We start from the raw sequence: 20,232 nt of genomic DNA, 5'->3' as shown, positions 1-20,232 counted from the left end.
CATTGTTGTGTATTTGAGTGTAGGGTATGAATGGCTGCTTCATTTAACCGACTTGGTTTTTATTGTAGATTACGGGTAAAATATGGGTACAAACGTTCTGCAGCATTTGGTGGATAACGCTTTTAACAATAAATAATAACGAAGGTTCTCCTAAGGCGATCCTTATAGTATGGTTTGCCGTTACCCCCATTTATTTGGGTTGGGCCACTGTATGCGTGTGAGGGACCCGGAGAGAAGCGGGTGGTAAGAATTATGGGCATTCAGTTGAATGGGTGGGAGAGGGAGTATGTGCATTAGGGAACGGGTCGTAGGTCAGGCTCGCTGGCGTATGCGGTTAGAGAGTTTCTTTTATATTATTGTCGCTAAAATATGGGGCAATTAGAGACGCTGTAAAAGAAGAAAAGCAATTAAGTGATAATGTTGCAAAAATTAACAATAAATAAATAAATAAATAAATAAATAAATAAAAATGGCTGACTCGTCAAAAGAAGAAAAAGAACAAAAGATCTCCATCCTGTTTCTTTCTTCCTTTGTGTGTGTGTGTGTGTGTGTGTGTGTGTGTGTGTGTATAAATATTTACTTATTTCTCTCTCCCTCTCTCTCATATATATATATATATATATATATATATATATATATATATATATATATATATATATATATATATATATATATATATGTTTTGTTTTGTAAAACTGGTAATTAGTAAAAACCTGAAGAAAGTGCTCAATACTATTGCAGAGCAAATATGTGTTTTATTTTTTTATTACCGTTTTATCTGTTTGGTTACATATGTTTCGGATGCTGGACCGTGTTTACGATCTAACAGCCTCGTCAAACCTTACAGAAATGGTTGGTTAATATTAGGAAGAATTGTTTTTAGGAGGAATACTGGGGAAAAAAGGGAAAGAAGAAAGGAGGGTTTTTATATATATATATATATATATATATATATATATATATATATATATATATATATATATATATATATATACTTGGAGTGCTTTTCTTCTTTTTCGTATAATTTTCAATGTCCCACAAAAGAACGCTATAGGAAAAGGCAGTTCTCTACGTGAAGGCACATTCAACAACCGTCGTTTATGCTGCTGCGCGCGTAGCGTAAATAGAAGTTGTAAAATGGCGGAAAGTAGTTCGTGGGTTTAGGGGTTAATATCATGGACACGGTAAATATGCCCCAGTTTTGAGTATCAGATTTGTTGTCAGCGACCTCGATTACCCCTAAAAAAAACAAATTAGAGTAGTCGGTGTTCTGTTGTAATGTAACCCTATATTTACCTTTTTTTTTTTAAATAAGAGCTTATCATGGTCAACGTAAAACGTCAGTGATCGTGGCTAATTCCGATTATCCGCAGGAATTGACTATTTTTTAAAAATTTGATTAACAGCATTTTTAACTCATACCACATGTATCAATTAACCGTTGAAAATTATTATTATTATTATTATTATATCAATTCTGAACATTTATTTTCGTTGTATAAAATTTGGCAAATTTTTAAATTCAGAAGTAAACAACAACAAAAAAAAAATACTTCTACAGAATTTGAACCAAACTTTTGTTTTTAAACACTAACTGTAGACAAACTGTTGACTAACCCGTTTAACTTTAGTTTGGAAAAAGTGGGTTTCTGTAGAAGCACTGAAAAGAATAATTATAACAAACATTTTATTTAATAATTATTTGGTAATATATATTTATCTCTTCTCTTCATATATATATATATATATATATATATATATATATATATATATATATTAAATTGTAATTCAATGAATTTCAAAAAACTCTCATTGAAATGAATTTCATATCAAAGAATTTTTATTAATCTAAGCAAGACAAAGAATGCTTTACAAAGTTAATCTCCTTAACCTATAGGGTTTCGATGTCTACCATCTCATCAGAGGAGAGAAAATATTAGCAAATATTTATAAAGGTATGCACCCTATTTGCTAAAGTCAGTGAGACATGGAAAGTCAGTCAAAATAATAAATTTAATTTATTTGCTCTATCTTGCATATTGAGCAATTCTTGTTTAGATGGGATAACTTATAGAATATTACTGCCAGCAATATTTTGTAAACCTTACAATCTCACGTTTCCATAACAACTGATTGTTAAATAAAAACTATTCTGGAGTATATATATATATATATATATATATATATATATATTATTATTATTATTATTATTATTATTATAAAAAAATGAGCTCATTTTTTCCCATGTGAGTTTGACCTTAATAGGATTAAAAATCACGATATTACATTCAAATGTAATGTCCTCACACTTCAGCACAGGATCTTAGGTGTGCTATAGGCCTACTACCCTTACAGTTCCTTGATATTCGTACATTTCTATATTTTTTCCGGTGAGAGTTCATTGCCACAATCGGTTAGAATCAATGGAAGTTGTAAAATCTTTTCTCTCTATTCGATTCATACTCCGCCCGCGACCACTTAACACTGCTGCGGATACGTCCACAGGGGAATATACGAGGAACACCAGTTTGAGTTCTTAGTTGCTTAAAAAATATGGATTGGCATTTTTCCATTGGGTGGAATGCGACTTTACATTCCAGTTATTCTGTGGGTTACTTGTGCCATTTTATAAATTTCTTCTTTTTTTCCTCTTTTTTTCCTCCATTTATATTTTTTCTTTTTTATGGGGGGTGGGGGTTGCGATTCGAAGGATTACTTAAACGAAACGAACTAACATTGGATTCCAGTTTTTACAAGAAACTTTAACAGTCAGCCACCAGCGTTCTTCAAATCTTGCACTGATTAGTCGCTTTAATATTTCATTTACTGTCTTTATACTTCTATTATGTTTGCACTGATTTCATACGTGATACTAGGGGGGGGGGAGCTGACTTCCTATTTTCGGATTAGTTACTTATTCATTCTTTATCTATACATTGCATTTCTGAGAGTTTCATTAGCACAATTACTACTACGCTATCGATATTGGGATTAGACGACATTCTAATTGGTTAACAGCGACAACAAAGAAAACAATACAAAAAAAAGAAATCAAAACAAACCAAAACAAACCAACATTAAAAAAAAATAAAAAACACGGTCAGTTTTCTGGTTTTATTTATTCATTTTTTTCTTTTTCATTGAAACAAAGAAAAATAAATAAATAAAATCTAATAAACATATTTTCATTATACACGGTAAGTTTTATTTTTTGGAATTTTGTTTTTCCATTTAAAAAAAACAAAAAAATTAGATTTAAATAAACATATTTGCATTTTACGCGGTAACTTTTTTTCTTTTCTTTTCTTTTCCTTTTTTTCCTTTGGTATTCTTTCACGTTCGTTTTGTTTTTCATTCCTATAGAAGCTAAAATGTGTGTGTGGGGGGGGGTAGTCCTTCACCCTAAACTCGGCCTCCTCCTGCTACTACGACAATAACGTCATGTTTGACCTAGAAAACGTTGACATTAGTTTCAACCACCTGCAAGTGTTTTTAAAGAGTTAATTTCATCCATTCTCAATTGTGTGTCTCTTTGGCGTAAAGGTAACGTGTCCGGCATTTTTTTTTTTTTTTGCCTTAGCCTTGATGCTTCGGGTTCGAGCCTGTCTTCCTACTTAAACCTTTTTTCCTCTTTTACACCTTTTTTTTTCCTTTTTTTTTACATTTGTTCGCGGTTTTGCTTTGTTTTGGTTTTTCCAATTTTTTATAACATCGTGTTTTTTTATAATATTAAAACAGGCCCCCGCTCTTACATACAAACCTCCAAACACCCGGGCAACACCCGCTAGTGTGTAATAATCTGGCAAAATCCTAAATAAAATTTTTTAGCTTCCATATTTACCCAAATTCAATTTATATTTTTAAGTTTTGAAAATGGAAAATTAATTCAATGATTTAATTGCTAGCTGATTTTAATTTTCTTTTTTCTTTTTTTTGTTTGCTTTTTCACCCCAAACAAAGCACAGTACCAGTTGACAATTCCCCCCACTATCCAACAGCATTGATATTGTTTGCACAACAATTGAAAAGGCAAATCTGCTTGCTCAATGTTTTGCGTCCAACTCCACTTTACACCCAGTAGGCCACCCCTCCAAAATTTCCCTTTGCGAACAATAACCACACTCAAAGATTAGAAAATCACCCCTTCCCTTATTCGTGATACCATGATAAATCTAGACAGCTTGAAGGTATGTGGGCCCGAGCTCTCCCTGCTATACTACTAAAAAAAATGCCCCACTGAGGTTGCTCCAGTTCTCTCCAAGCTCTACAACAAATGCCTCAACGGATCTTGCTTTATGGACTGCTGGAAAATTGCTTCTGTTGTACCAATTTACAAGAATTCTGGCGAAAGAACTGACCTACTTAATTATCGCTCTATTAGCCTCCTCCCTCTCTTCGTCAAAATCTTCGAATCCTTAATCAATCAAGCACTAGTCTGTCACCTCACAAACAATAAACTTTTATCCGACCAACAGTATGGATTGAGACAAGCCCGTTCTACTGCAGATATCCTAACTGTAATCTCCAAACATATATATCAGGCACTGTATAAGGCAGGAGAAGCTAGGCCAGTAGCTCTAGACATATTCAAGACATTTGACAGGGGTTGGCATGATGGTCTTCTCATCAAAATCAAATCCTATGGTAATCGCTGGATGTATGCTCAACATAACAAATCCTTCTTAGATAAGAGAAAAATCCAAGTTGTCCTTGATGGTCGTACATCACAACAACATGATATAAATGCAGGTGTGCAACAGGGGTCAATCCTTGGACCCTTATTATTCCTGATATTCATAAATGACCTTCCTGATAAAATTTTCTTTGGAATGGGGATATTTGCTGATGAGACCACACTCTATAACAAGCATGAGGGTAAAATGAATGCACACATATCTAAGGAAATTGCTAAAACTCTAAGGGAAGAGCTCCAGTCTGTAGTGGAATGGGGTCGTAACTGGTTGGTAATTTTCAATGCTGTCAAGACTAAACTTATTTCTCTTAATAATTACAAGAAATCTTCTCAACCACTAATTGCCATGGCTAATGATACATTACCTGAAAGTACTTGCCTCAAGCTCCTAGGGTAAACAACATGAATTGGCACAAATACATTGAGATAATTGCCAAGGCTACAGTAAGGAAGGTGGGCTCTCTCTACCGTTGCTAAAAGGCTATTCACACCTGAGAGTATTCTGTATCTTTACAAGCCCATGTATAGATTATTGCTGCAACTTCAGGGCTGGTGCATCGCTTCTACATAGGTTCAAAAAACTGTTGCCAACCTAATAGGCCCTGAACTATCAACTAAACTCCAACTTCTGTCCCATCACCGAAATGTGGCATCCTTGTGCCTGTTTTACAAGTATTTCAATGGCAAATGCTCTGACGAACTCAAAGCACTAGTATCCCCTCGATGACAATACCCTCGACAAACCTGACAAGCAGCAAAATCCCACCCCTACACTGTAGATATCCCTAGATTCCATAAAGCCTTCTACTCGAATAGCTTTTTCCCTCAAACTGCTACACTTTGGAATTCTCTCCTAGGTCCCTGCTCCCTGATTGTACTGACATGTAGAAATTCAAGCATAATGTACACAACAATCTCGCTGCCCAACTCCCAAAATAGTATCCCTGCAAATCTGGTCCCAAATAGTAGCCCTTCACGACTAAGTAGCTCTGTGCCTTGTTTGCTGTGAAATGACAAAAAAAATTGGATGTAGGTGGCTACTATTTGGGACATAATTTGCAGAGATAATATGTAGGGAGTTGAACAACAAGATGTTTGTTCACATTACACTTGAATTTCTGCATGTCAGTACAGTCAGGGAAGCAGGAACCCAGGAGGGAATTCCAAAGTCTAGCAGTTCTAGGGAAGAAACTATTTGAGTAGAAGTCTTTCTGGCATCTAGGGATTTCTACTGTGTAGGGGTGGGATTTTGTTGCTTGTTAGGTTTGTCAGGTGTATTTATGTCAAAGGTAAAAAGGCTTGGAGTTTGTCTAAGCATCTACCATTAAAATACTAGTAAAAGAGACACAGGGATGCAACATTTCGTCGATGGGACAGGGGTTGGAGTTTGGTTGACAGAGCGGGACCTATCAGGTTTGCTATTCTTTTTTAAAAGAGAAAGACTAGTAGCAGATGCACTAACTCAAATGTGATAACAATACTCCATACATGAGTGGAGGGTGGCCTTGTAGAAGTACAGGATACTCTCAGGCGTAAGTAACCCTCTAGCATAGTAGAGAGAGCTCACCTTCTTCACAGCAGCTTTGGCAATGTCCTCAATGTACCTGTTCCAATTCATGTTCCCTGTGAACGTTAAACCATGGAGTTTGAATGAAGAACTTTTAGATAATGTATCATTAGACACGGCTATCAGTGGTTCAGAAGGTTTCTTGTTATTATCAAAGTAAAAAAGCTTAGTCTTAGCAGCTTTGAATATTGCCATCCATTTATGTCCCCATTCCACTACAGACTGGAGCCTTTCCTTAGGTATGTGGTCATTCGTTTTGCCCTCGTGTGTTATAGAACATGGTGTCATCAGCAAATATACGCATCTCGGAGACAACTTTATCAGGGAGGTCATTTATAAATGAAAAGGATAAAAAAGGTCCAAGGATTGACCCCTGAGGCACACCCACATTTATATTACGTTGTTTTGCTTTACGACCATCGAGGACAACCTGGATTTTTTTCTTATTTAACAAAGATTTGATTATGTTAAGTATTCGTCCAATTCCACTGATTCTAGGAGAAGATTATCGTGTAATAATGTTGGGTGATTAGTCACTTTCTGCTTTGGTTGCTTGGAGACTGGGTAGGAAGTATCCGTCAAGAATCCCTTCTTGACAATCATCTCGACAGGTGCAGGGCCAGGAGCTGGCCGAGTACCTGTCGGACTGAGGTACGCTGCCTGGGTATTACATAAGAGGTCCACCCTCCCAGACCTTGCCACCTGGTTTTCGGGTGGGGCAAGTTTATCGCTTGTTGCCTTTAAGGGCACTTGCTTGACATCCGCACCTTCTCATCTTATGTCACATCTTGCTGAGGGGTGCAGCAAGTAAATATCTACCCTGTCAAAGCATTACCACTGACTTAGCCTCCCTTGCTTAATCCAGTGCATGGTATATAATTTCACCAAAAAATTTTTTACTTTTGTAAAAAATTTTATAATATAGAAAATTGGTGAAATTGATTTTTTTAACGATCCCATTAAAACAAAACGGTCTACTTGATGGTGGCTTCCAGTTTGAGAGTCTGAAGTTGACAAACAATGTCTACCAAAGAGTTAATACCTATTAGAAGTCGGATATATTTGAGGTGCAATTAAAAATTTGTTTTAAGCATTCTTTTAATGATATTGATAAATAGCAAAATAAAACCGCTCATTATAATTTGAAACGTTTATTGTTTTATTGCATATAATTAAATAAAACATTTTTATGGGAATGCTGGATTTGATTTACAATAGACATACGCAAAAGTGGTTAAAAACAAATACATAAAAATGAATGTTATCAAAGGTAAGTTAAGTTACTCTTCTGCCGTTCGGAAAAACAGTGTCCAGTATTACATAAGAACAAGAAAAATGGCTACCACATTTAGGTCACATCTTTAAAGTCTCGATAATGACGTAAAAGTATACAAACTACATGTAAAAATCCAACCAATAAATGTTACGGTAAAATTTATTGAGTTGGTTTCTACCAGTGTTTTTTTTTTATTTTTAAGCCATTATCGAGACATCAAAGAGGACAGAGTCATTTCGCGGCCATTTTTTCTTGTTTTCACAACGATCTAAGTTATATATTGTTTTGTTTTTTTGTTTGTTTTTCAAAACGCAATGCCTTTTTGCACGTGTTTTGTGTGATCGAAATTTTTCATTATAATAGAATTTTTCATTATAATAGATATACGGTTGTTGTACATTTAGACGATACATGATATGACGATTATTAATATCCGTTTTAAAATATGAAGTCTTTCTTTCATTGGTTCGATAGTTATGACATAATGATAACGATTTATCTTCATATATAATAAAATAGAAACAATCATTCCCGTCTAGGACAAAACGTTATAGCTTTGCAAATATAAATTCAATATGTTCAGATTACTAGTCATAAACTGAGGTAGGATTTCCACATATTACACGTTGCTTTCATTCGTTGTCCAAAATTCTTATAGTTTTTACTACAAGAGTCACATTCCAAAACAAGTCATATTTAACGGTGGTAGCACGATTTTTACTCAATATTTATTTTCTCCTCCCCCTCTCCTCAACGAAATGGATAATTTTTCTACATTTGGCACATTTTTTGTACCAGCGTCGTCTGTGTATACCTTCTTCTTCTGGTACATGTCACATTAAATCTTTCGTTTAAGTTCCTTGGAATAACAATCGTTCTCAACGTAAGTTCTAACAATTGCTGACAGTTTCATTGGCTGATCAAATTACTGAGACACTAATAAGATCGATTTTATTTGTCCCCCAACAAAAGAAGAGTGAACCTGTAAATTCACCCTCGTCCGTTCGTTTGTCCGCACTTTTCTCAATAATACGCATTGGAATTTTTTGAAATTTTGCACAAACATTAAACATGATAGTCAAAAAATAACAGAACGGATTTTCTGGGAAAACTCCGGTTTCCCCCCCCCCCGGTGTCTTTTGGGTTAAAATGGCTAAAATTGACACTTTTGGGCTTATTAAAAAAAAATTGATGCCTTGGATTTTTATAAAACGTTCTGAAAACTTGTAACTAACTAATTTCTATATAATTTTGTTTATATATATACTTTGCAATAACTCTTTGGTGTGCCCTAGGGGCTCTTTTAGGGCTTATAAAAACAATCCATTTTTGGGACTGTTTTATCATAGTTGTGCAAAATTTTCTATGTATGTCTATTTAGCAGTTTTGCATGGTGCTGAACTCAAATTTAAATATGTTAAGGCCTTGGGGACTTTTGGATCTAAAAGGGGGGGCGCAAATGATGGACTGAGTCATTTCTTTTTTTTTTTTTTTACATGGTGCAGAACTCAAATTTACATATATTAAGGCCTAAAACTACATCGTTTATGCCTTTTCATCAGGATTTGATATCCCCTGGGGACTTTGGGGACTAAATGGGGGTGGATGGAATGCTGAACTTAGTCATTTTTTTTATGTCTCATTCACTGTGCACTCACATGCATGCTTTACTTGTTCACCATAAATTTAAATAGACAAAAAAAATATACATTTGAGCAAATATTTTCAAATATAAACCCATAATTTAATAACACGCAGACGCAAAATAACTTCTTTTTACACATAAACATTATTCTCTACTTTCACCTAACATTTTAATAATTCGACATTTTTTCATTTTGATCCACTATTTTACAAAAAAAAAAGCAGTTAAACAATTAATCTCGAAAAATCTTTTATTTTCATACTGCGCGATTGAAACCTACTCTGTAAAAACGGATATCGTAGAAGTCGTTGTCGATGCAGCAATTCAGGATTGCGTAGAAATTAGAATAGAGGGCTTCCTGCTTTACTTAAACTTTGAATAAAACACCTGCTAGGGTCTGCCAGTGGCCGCCAAGGTCCCTTAGGATCCTTCTTTGCCAGTCCTTAGCCTTGTTTCCTGACTAGGGCAATTAATGCCGTCTTCCACATCCGCCACATTACCTACCCCTAAATTTGGGCATTTTGGGGATGCTTGTTTACCATGTATGCTAATATGAATGGACTGTACCATTCTTGTCTGACAGGTTTGAGGGTACCAGTTTGAAAGTTGCTGCCTGCTGTTTCTGACTGAGAGTACAGAAGTTCTAACTCTTTGGTAGCGCTCAGAGCTGCTGCTCTATCACCAGTTGAATAATATTGGGTGTTTGTAGTGCCATGTTGTGTATGGAAAGAGACCTTGCACCCATCTCTGGTGGGCATTCCCGAGGCCACATTCCTTTTGTTGAGGAGTCGGTTGATGATCTACTTGTGTTGCATGATAGTTGCTATGCACATCCGCTTTGTCAAGCATATCTCACCTTAAATCTGAAACTACAAAAAAAATGAAATGACAGCTTAATCCAAAATAACATCCATACCAGACACACACTCAAACAACAATTCGCCTCCTCGCTTCAGGCTTGCATTTACAAATATTCGTGGACTTAGAACTAACTTAGATGATGTAGAATCATTTCTCCTAGCAAACTCCCCGGATATCTTAGCACTAACTGAAACTAACTTGCACTCCTCCATCCCTCTAACATTTTTAACATATCTGGTTATCTTCCACTTTGTCGTAAGGACTGACAGACACATGCACAGATTTGGAATCTATATTCGTAACACTCTTTCCATGACTAGGGAATCTAAACTAGAATCAGATGACCCGACCTTCATGTGCTTTAAACTAACTTTACAACATAGCGTTAGCCACCTGTATTTTCTTTATCACTTTGCCTCTACCCAGGACTGTACTCTAATCAATCATGTCTCTCACAGCATAGATGTAGTACTCTGTCTTGACACTAGTGCCCAAATACATGTATTTGGTGACTTTAACGCCCACCACAATAATTGGCTTGGCTTCTCTAACTACACAGATACAGCTGGTAGCATCATCTATAACTTTTCTATATCCCATTCCTTGACACAAGCAGTAACATTCCCGACCCGTTTCCTAGATCGTTAGGACCAGCAAGCCTCACTTCTGGATCTATTTTTGACAACAGTTCCTGAGGATTGTGTGACAAATGCCAATTGCCCCATCAGGAATGCTGAGAATGCTGTGATAATGATAGATATCACTCTAAACTCTTGACCCCCAAATTGAGGAGCCATTGCTCAAAACGACAAGGTACTGCAATAAAGCTGACTGGGATGCCATTAGAGATCACATCAGAGATGCCCCAAGGGTAAATATCTTTTCTCTTCCTGTGAAACAGTGCACAAATGAGATCATTGAATGGTTCAAAACAGCAATTGAGCCATACAGAAGTTCTATAGCAAGCTCCACTCTCCCTAATGGTTTACTTCCACTTGCGCAGCTTCGATTGCTCAGAAGCAAATTACATACCGCAGATTTATCCAACATAAGTCCACTACAAACAGACAAAAGTTTATAGAAGCTAGAAGTAATTGAAAGAAAGAAGTAGCTATAGCTAAGAGAGAATGTACCAAAACCACCAGAAAACGCATTGAAGTGCAAAAATTAGGAACTCGTGATTTCTGGAAAATTTACAACAGTGTAGTAAATAATGGGCAATCAACAATTCCCCCACTATCCAACAATCATGTGGTTGTTTGCACAGCAACCGAGATAGCTAACATGCTTGCTCGACAGTTTACCTCAAACTCTACGTTGAACCCAACAAATCACTCCCTCTCTAATTTTCCTTTACAGACAGAAACCACATTAGACGATCTTAAAATCACCCCTTCTCAAGTACATGATATCATAAAAAACCTAGACACTTCAAAACCATGTGAACCTGATCTCACCCTAGCTGTACTATTAAAGAAATGCTCCACTGAGGTTGCTCCAGTTCTCTCGAAACTCTTCAACAAGTGCCTTAATGAATCATGCTTTCCTGACTGCTGGAAAACTGCTTCTGTGGTACCAGTTTACAAGAATTCTGGCGAAAGAACTGACCCATTGAATTATCACTCTATTAGCCTCCTCCCTCTTTTCGCCAAAATATTTGAGTCCATAATTAACCAATCTCTAGTCCACCACCTTACAGATGCTAAACTTCTGTCCGACCATCAATATGGATTTGCGCATTCTACTGCAGATATTCTAACTGTAATCTTTGAATGTATGTACCATGAACTGGATAAGCAGAGGAGAGGAGGGCAGTAGTCCTAAGGCTTTTGACAGGATATAGCACGATGGTCTTCTCATGAAAATCATATCTTATAGTATTACTGGACGAATATTCAACATAATTAAATCCTTCTTAAGTAAGAGAAAAATCCATGTTCTCCTCGATGGTCATACGTCTAAACAATATGATATAAATGCAGGTTGTACCTCAGGGGTTGATCCTTGGACCTTTATTATTCCTGATATTCATAAATGGCCTCCCTGATAAAATAGTCTCTGAGATGGGTATATTTGCTGATGAAACCATGTTCTATAAAAGGCACAAGGGGAAAACCATGTATGGAGTATTGTTGTCATATTTGGGCTGGTGCATCTGCTACTAGTCTCTCACCCCTGGAAAAAGTTCAAAAGAGAGTCACCAACCTGAACTGTCATCCAAGCTGCAACCTTTGTTCCATCGACGAAATGTTGCATCCCTTTTTCTGTTCTACAAGTATTTTAATGGTAGATGCTCAGACAAACTACAAGCCCTTGAACCCCCTCGACGTAAATACGCCCATCAAACCTGACAAGCAGCTAAATCCCACCCCTTAACAGTAGAGATCCCTGGATATAAGAAAGCCTTCTACTCTTATAGTTTCTTTCCCAGAACTGCTAGACTTTGGAACTCCCTTCTGGGTTCCTGCTTCCCCAACTGCATTGACATGCATAAGTTCAAGTGTAATGTGAAAAGACATTTTGCTGCTCAGCTCCCTTCATCGTATTCCTGCAAATTATGTCCCTGATAGTAGTCCCCTACATCAAAGTGACACTATGCCTTGTTTGGGGTGAAACTGTAAAAAAAAAAAAAAAATTTTAATTTAAAAAAAAAAATCTGTTCACTTACTACCTGGTGACCCTTCTATTCTCTCAATATTTCATATATTTCCATTCATGTCCGTTTACATATTTTTCATTTTCTACCTTCGATAAAAATGATAACTTTTATACACAATTCATATTAAATGTTGGTATGGTTTTTGGCTATACATAAAGACACTATCGTCGTCCAAGAAAACCAGGGACCACGCTAAAGTTTTACAGGTGGTTAAAATAGCATGCTACTGTTAATTCTTATATTATTCGTAGTTATCATCGTCTATGGTAATGGTTAAAACTTCAGTATCCAAAAGATTGTCATGTAGAACTAGCTATAAGTAACGCTCTTAATCGTTACGTCACGGGTCCATGTTCTCAAATTTAACTAGAAAATTCCCACATGTGAACAAATGTATCTGAAGAAGATTGAGGTGAAGATCATCAGTCGAAACGTTGTGAATACGACATAAAGATGAAGATAGTAGTCCGAATAATGAAAATTATCAACTGTCATATAAAAAATTTTAAAACAAATTGTGGTGACGTTTCGGAATTTTGGAGATGAGGATTAAGGCGGACCTGTACGAGAGTGCCCACTGCCCATCCCCTAAAAATGCGTATTTCTTTTTTTACCTTTTTTGAACTTTTAAGGTAGGTTTTGTGTTGGACTACCCGACTACATTTACCAGCATTAGGGAATTTAAAAAATTTAAAAGGGGGGTGGGCAATCTCGTTTGGTTATTCGTATTATTTGGATTCATCGGACTTCTGTTCTCATCTTGAATGTGATTTTCACAACGTTTCAGTCGATGTAACCCCCGACCTTCTTCAGGTGTATTTTGTCGAACTCGGGAATGTTTCTGTCGAACCTGGGAATTTGGTCGAAATTTCAAATGGAGCCCTTTATTTACTTCACGGGGATAGTATGCTCTTGTTCCGTCAGCCTTGACTGGATAGAAGTCCTAAGTAATTGGCAATTGTATTTGTGGTATTATTTTAGATTAATACACTATATAAATCACCAACTACCTAAATGAAATTCTACTTTTTTGGGCGATTACATGTAAACACCGTGAAAAGCTTGACAGAAAGAAAATAAACAACAAAAAACGGTACTCATGCAGAGAGTGATCCATGCTGAAATAGTAACGTTATTATTTAAAAAGCTATTCTTAACATGGAGAGGGGAGGGTGTTTTGTACCTATTCTGTACTTTAACCTTATAATTGAACAAAAAAAACATATCATAAAACTTTAATTAAACGTGGAAATAGGATTTAAAAAATAGCGCGGATCACTCTCTGCATTAGCACCCAAAAAACATTTTAGAATTTATAGTGATTAATCTCGAAAAACCTTTTATTTTTACACTGCACGATTGTAATCTACTCTGTAAAAACGGATATCGTAGAAGTCGTTGTCGATGCAGCAATTTAGGATTGCATAGTCTAACGCATTAAGGCAGTTAACCAAAACAATTCGGTTAACTGCCCTAAAAGAGAGAATAGCCAGGAAAATAGGGAGGGGTGCATTAAATTTATATACAAAACTGTGATCCTCTACTCTAAATTCTGAAAAAAAATTCGACAATTTTTAGTGTTTTTACTGTTCATACGTAAGCACCTAAAAAAATAGAATCTCATTTGTTGAAATAAGAGGATTCTTCAGCGGATGGTGTTAATTTATGAATTTACTGAAATTGTGGACATTTTGCAGTTAATACAACAAGACAAAAACGTGGTAAAAAACAAAACAAATATATAACAAATAAATGTTACTAAAGGCAAGAAGTTACTCTTCTACCTACCTGGATAAGTTTTTTTTGTGTTTTAACTTATTTTGAAGCGTTTATTTACTTTGAAACACAAATAGTGCCAAGTCTTAAGTTAAAACAAGAAAAAGTGGCTGTCATTTGGCGGTCATTTGGAGGAGTTTCGGTAATCGCTCAAAAATCGAAAATTAAACAAAATACTTGTAGAAAACCACCCAATAAACATCACTGTGGGTGAATTTCTACCAGTATTTTGTTTAATTTTCGATTTTTGAGCGATTATCAAAGGTCCTGTGCAGTCATGGTTAATTTTCATTTTGAGCAGAGAGATCGCATGAATAAACGCTTTAAAATAATTTAAAACAAAAAATATCCAGGTGGGTAGAAAAGCAGCTTATCTTGCCTTTGGTTACATTTATTTTTTTTTGTTTTTTTATTACATTTATTTGTTTTTTGTTTTTTTGTTTGTTTTTTTATTACATTTATTTGTTTTTGTTTGTTTTTTTTAATTTTTTATTACATTTATTTGTTTTTGTTTTGTTTTAATTTTTTTATTACATTTATTTGTTTTTTGTTTTTTTTTAAATTTTTTATTACATTTATTTGTTTTTTTTGTTTTAATTTTTTTATTACATTTATTTGTTATTTGTTTTTTTTGTTTTTTTTTTTTAATTTTTATTACATTTATTTGTTATTTGTTTTTTTTTGTTGTTTTTTTTAATTTTTTTATTACATTTATTTGTTATTTGTTTTTTTATTACATTTATTTGTTTTTTGTTTTTTTATTACATTTATTTGTTTTTTGTTTTTTATTACATTTATTTGTTTTTTGTTTTTTTATTACATTTATTTGTTTTTTGTTTTGTTTTAATTTTTTTATTACATTTATTTGTTATTTGTTTTTTTTGTTGTTTTTTTTAATTTTTTTATTACATTTATTTGTTATTTGTTTTTTTTGTTTTTTTTTAATTTTTTATTACATTTATTTGTTATTTGTTTTTTTTGTTTTTTTTTTAAATTTTTTTATTACATTTATTTGTTATTTGTTTTTTTATTACATTTATTTGTTTTTTGTTTTTATTACATTTATTTGTTTTTTGATTTTTATTACATTTATTTGTTTTTTGTTTTTTTATTACATTTATTTGTTTTTTGTTTTGTTTTAATTTTTTTATTACATTTATTTGTTATTTGTTTTTTTTTTTTTTTTTTAAATTTTTTTATTACATTTATTTGTTATTTGTTTTTTTTTTTAATTTTTTATTACAATTATTTGTTATTTGTTTTTTTTGTTTTTTTTTTAAATTTTTTTATTACATTTATTTGTTATTTGTTTTTTTATTACATTTATTTTTTTTGTTTTTTTATTACATTTATTTGTTTTTTGTTTTGTTTAATTTTTTTATTACATTTATTTGTTTTTTTTTTGTTTTTTTTTAATTTTTTATTACATTTATTTGTTTTTTTTTTGTTTTAATTTTTTTTAAATTTTTTTATTACATTTATTTGTTATTTGTTTTTTTTGTTGTTTTTTTTAAATTTTTTTATTACATTTATTTGTTATTTGTTTTTTTTGTTGTTTTTTTTAATTTTTTTTATTACATTTATTTGTTATTTGTTTTTTTTTTTGTTTTTTTTTTTAATTTTTTTTATTACATTTATTTGTTATATATTTGCTTTTGTTTTTTTTAATTTTTTATTACATTTATTTGTTATATATTTGTTTTTGTTTTTTTATTATTTTTTTATTACATTTATTTGTTATATATTTGTTTTTTTTAATTTTTTTATTACATTTATTTGTTATATATTTGTTTTTTGTTTTTTTTTAATTTTTTATTACATTTATTTGTTATATATTTGTTTTTTTGTTTTTTTTATTAATTTTTTTATTACATTTATTTGTTATATATTTGTTTGTTTTTTTATTTTTTTATTACATTTATTTGTTATATATTTGTTTTTTGTTTTTTTATTTTTTTTATTACATTTATTTGTTATATATTTGTTTTTTGTTTTTTTTTTTAATTTTTTATTACATTTATTTGTTATATCTTTTTTTTTTTGTTTTGTTTTTAATTTTTTTAATTACATTTTCACCCCAAACAAGGCACATTGCCACTTTGATGTAGGGGGCCACTATCATGGACATAAGCTACAGGAGTTCTATGTGGGCAGTTTGGCAGCAAGATATCGGTTCACGTTACACTTGAACTTCTGCATGTCAGTACAGTTGGGGAAGCAGGAATCTGGAAGGGAATTCCAAAATCTAGCGATTCTGGGGAAGGAACTACTGGAGTAGAAGGCTCTCTTACATCTACGGATCTCAACTGTGAAGGGGTGGGATTTTGCTGCTTGTCGGGGGTATTTACGTCGAGGGGATACAAGTGCTTGCAGTTCTTCGGAGCATTCACCGTTAAAGTACTTGTAGAACAGGCAGAGGGATGCTACATTAGGAATTAATATATATATATATATATATATATATATATATATATATATATATATATATATATATATATATATATATTTGTTATATATTTGTTTTTATTTTTGTTTACCACTTTTTCATTTTATTGTCTATACTGCAAACTGTCCGAAATTGTTAACAAATAACTTACCTTTATTTTTCTTCCTGAACTTATAACGGTAATTCCTTTGGATTTCGTTGTTTAAATTTTTTAAATAATAAATCCACGGAAGAAAGTTCTCAAAAGTTCTTTGTTTTTAAGTTCTTTATATTTCGAACAAGAAAGAACACAACAATATTGAAACCAAAAAGAGAAACAAATGTTTTCCAAGAACAAATATATTCGACCGAAAAGAACCGACCAATTTCTTTAAGTCGAAAATGGTAACTAAATTCACACGACGGAACCATTAAATAAACCCTCCAAAATAAATTGCCCTCCGAAAAAAATAACCGCCAACTAATTGGTAAGATCCAGATTCCAGCTCCCGCATCCGGGTTTTTTCTTTAAATTCGTGAACTCCAAGAAAAGGGAAAAGTAAGAAACTGGAATAAAAGAGTGTGTGACGCGACGCCACGCGAAGAGTTGCAAAAAATGTTTTACATTGGATCTCTAACCCCCCTCCCAACCACACCACACCACTATTACAAACGTGTCCGTCGCAAGCAGTGAAGGACGTTTTAGCGGCGGATACTTGTGGTTGGACAATTTAGTTAACGGACTTATTGGCCAGCAATTCTTCGTTTGGTCAGAAGTAAAATGTATCAGCCATTCTTTATCATTTGTGTCCTTAGTCAATAAAAAAAAATTCTTTCTCGATTGAGGATTTTTTCCCAATCCAGAGTGCCCCCTTTCGAGAAGGTAGTTTTCCTATCATTAAAAACCGACTTTGTGTCCTACTTAGTGATAGGACGATTCATAAGTTTTTCTCGATTCCGATACTATAACCGATTCCGATTCCAGTCCTTTAATATTTATTTAGCTATAGAGTTGTTATATTGCGTGTTTTAAGTTTCGGATTACCGTTAAAACTACAAACTCTAACGACTAACTTGAACACTGCAATAGAAATAAAAACAAAACAGAATACGATCACAAGGAATCAAGTAAACTGAAACTGCAAAATGTTAAATTAACTATCCCCTTCCCACCCAATAAAAAATGGTGGCGGCTACATTAGATGGTACTACACGTGAAGGATTCGAAAAGGCCAAGAAGGCGAAGCAACTAACCAGACGTCCTTTAGAAAAGTGTGGAAAGTACTAGGGAGGTTTTTTGCCACCCGAACCCCAGGGAATACCAATGGTCGTTACTAGTGAGATATTAAAGGTAAACGGCCATTGCGATGAAGTGAAATCATTTGCAATGTTATTGAAAAAGAATTTAGGAAAACTTTTGTCACTCAGAGTCCATGGAACAAACACCACAAGTTATTACCATTGAGTGATCACTGGTGATGGATTGTGTGAGAACTCCTAGTCAGTGAATAATAATAATAATAATAATAATAATAATAATAATAATAATAATAATAATAATAATAATAATAAACTAAATAACCACCAAGTCTTCAAGGAGAAAGGAAAGATCAAGGAACTGACCAGGCCCCCACCAGATAAGTGCAAAGAGAACTGGGGCCTTGAGGAGGCTTATTGCCACTCAAATTCCAGTGAAGACCAACAGCCACTGCCAACGAGAAATCAATGGCAAGCAGTTGTTGTGATAATGAAAATTTATTGGCAAATACTATCGAAAGAGGTAGAGAGTACTGGAAATCTAGGGAGACTTGTTGTCACTCAGCTTCCAGGGAACACCACAGGCTGTTGTCAAGGAGAGATCGTTGATGACCTGTGTGAAAGCTCCTTGTAAGCCAATAATAAACACTCTATATACAGCCAGGACATTGGAATGGAATTTGTAATAGAAAAGTCTGCACTACTGGAGATGAAAAGGGGGAAAACTACAAGCACCAGAACTGCTCAGCCAAATAACATGAGGGTGCTTGATGAACATGAGACCTACAAATATTTGTGAGCTCTGGAAGTAGACATCATCAAATCTACTGAAATGAAAGAGAAGATTAGAAGAGAGTACCTGAGAAGAACAAGGAAACTCTTAGAAACAAAATTATACAATATAAATCTAAAGGAATAAAAGCCTGGGCAGTATCATTAATAAGATATTCTGGACCATTCTTATACTAGAGCAAAGAAGAACATGCATGTTGGTTAGAAGGCAAGGAAACTAATGACAATGCACAATGCATTACACCTAAAAGATGATACTGAACAACACTATATGAAAAGGAATTAAAGCGAAAAGGGACTGATAAATAGAAGACATAAAAAAGATTTGGAAAAGTATATAACTCGGAATGCAGAGAGACTGATCGTCGCAGCGAGATACACCCTCAAGAAAAGCAATATAGGAAACGATGGAATAAGAAACAAAAAAGAAAAAAAAGAAAAAAATGTGAAGAGGAAGAGCTTCAAGGAAGATTTACAAGAATAACAAAAGTAGGGAATCATAAAAACACCTGTATGTGGCTAAGAAAAAGACACATGAACAGAGAAATGGAATCTCTACTGACAACTGCACAGAACAACGCGATTAGAACTAATCACATTAAAACTAAAATAAATAAAACAAGAAAAGAGTAAATGTAGCTTCTGTGCACAAAGAGATGAAACGGTAAATCACATAATAAGTGAATGCAGAAAACTAGCTCAAAAACAATATAAAGGCAAGCATGATTGCACGGGAAGGCAGTCCACTGGGAACAAATGGTACAAGTACAAACCGGAGTCTACTGGGACATGGAGATACAAACAGAAAAACTCATCCAGACCAGATCGTATAATAATCAACAAGAAGTAAAGAAACTACCAAATTGTAGATGTTGCCGTTCTGGCAGACCATAGGGTGAAGATAAAAGAGACAGGAAAACGAAACAAATATGCGGAAAGGTTGGTTGGTTGTTTTTGTTTTACGGCATATCAACCCTTTTCGGGTTATTTAATGCCGAATCCAAAGATTTTGAAGAAATCTTTTTTAATAGAATATATTTGTTGTTTTCAAGTCGGTTTCTATTTAACCCATAGTTGGGACCCTAACAGGTACTACCACTCCAGGTCAGAGTGGACCTGGGAGCAATGGTAATTAAAGGGTGGCTCCACACTCCCCAAAGCCCGCAAGCTGGGGCCTCACCACTGGATATGCGGAAAGAAATATGGAACATGAAGAAAATCAATATAGTACAAATAATTGTAGGAGCACTAGGAGCAATCTCAAAGAACAAGGATAAAAGA

At 33.9% G+C, this 20,232-nt stretch overlaps 1 protein-coding gene across 1 annotated transcript in view; it reads right to left on the bottom strand.

The window, feature by feature from the left end:
• Positions 1 to 17,489, bottom strand: part of LOC145268783 (uncharacterized) — a 275,311-nt gene extending 257,822 nt beyond the window's left edge. The window contains exon 1 of the mRNA XM_080124395.1: positions 17,075 to 17,489. The gene's annotated coding sequence lies outside the window, so the exon portion shown is untranslated. The remainder of the gene's footprint in view (positions 1 to 17,074) is intronic.
• Positions 17,490 to 20,232: the final 2,743 nt, after the last annotated feature.

This window comes from Euprymna scolopes, chromosome 44, assembly GCF_053919585.1.
Source record: "Euprymna scolopes isolate OS-2025 chromosome 44, ASM5391958v1, whole genome shotgun sequence".
NCBI lineage: Eukaryota > Metazoa > Mollusca > Cephalopoda > Sepiida > Sepiolidae > Euprymna > Euprymna scolopes.
The sequence above is the reverse complement of the archived record's forward strand: the minus strand, read 5'-3'. Positions and strand labels throughout refer to the sequence as shown.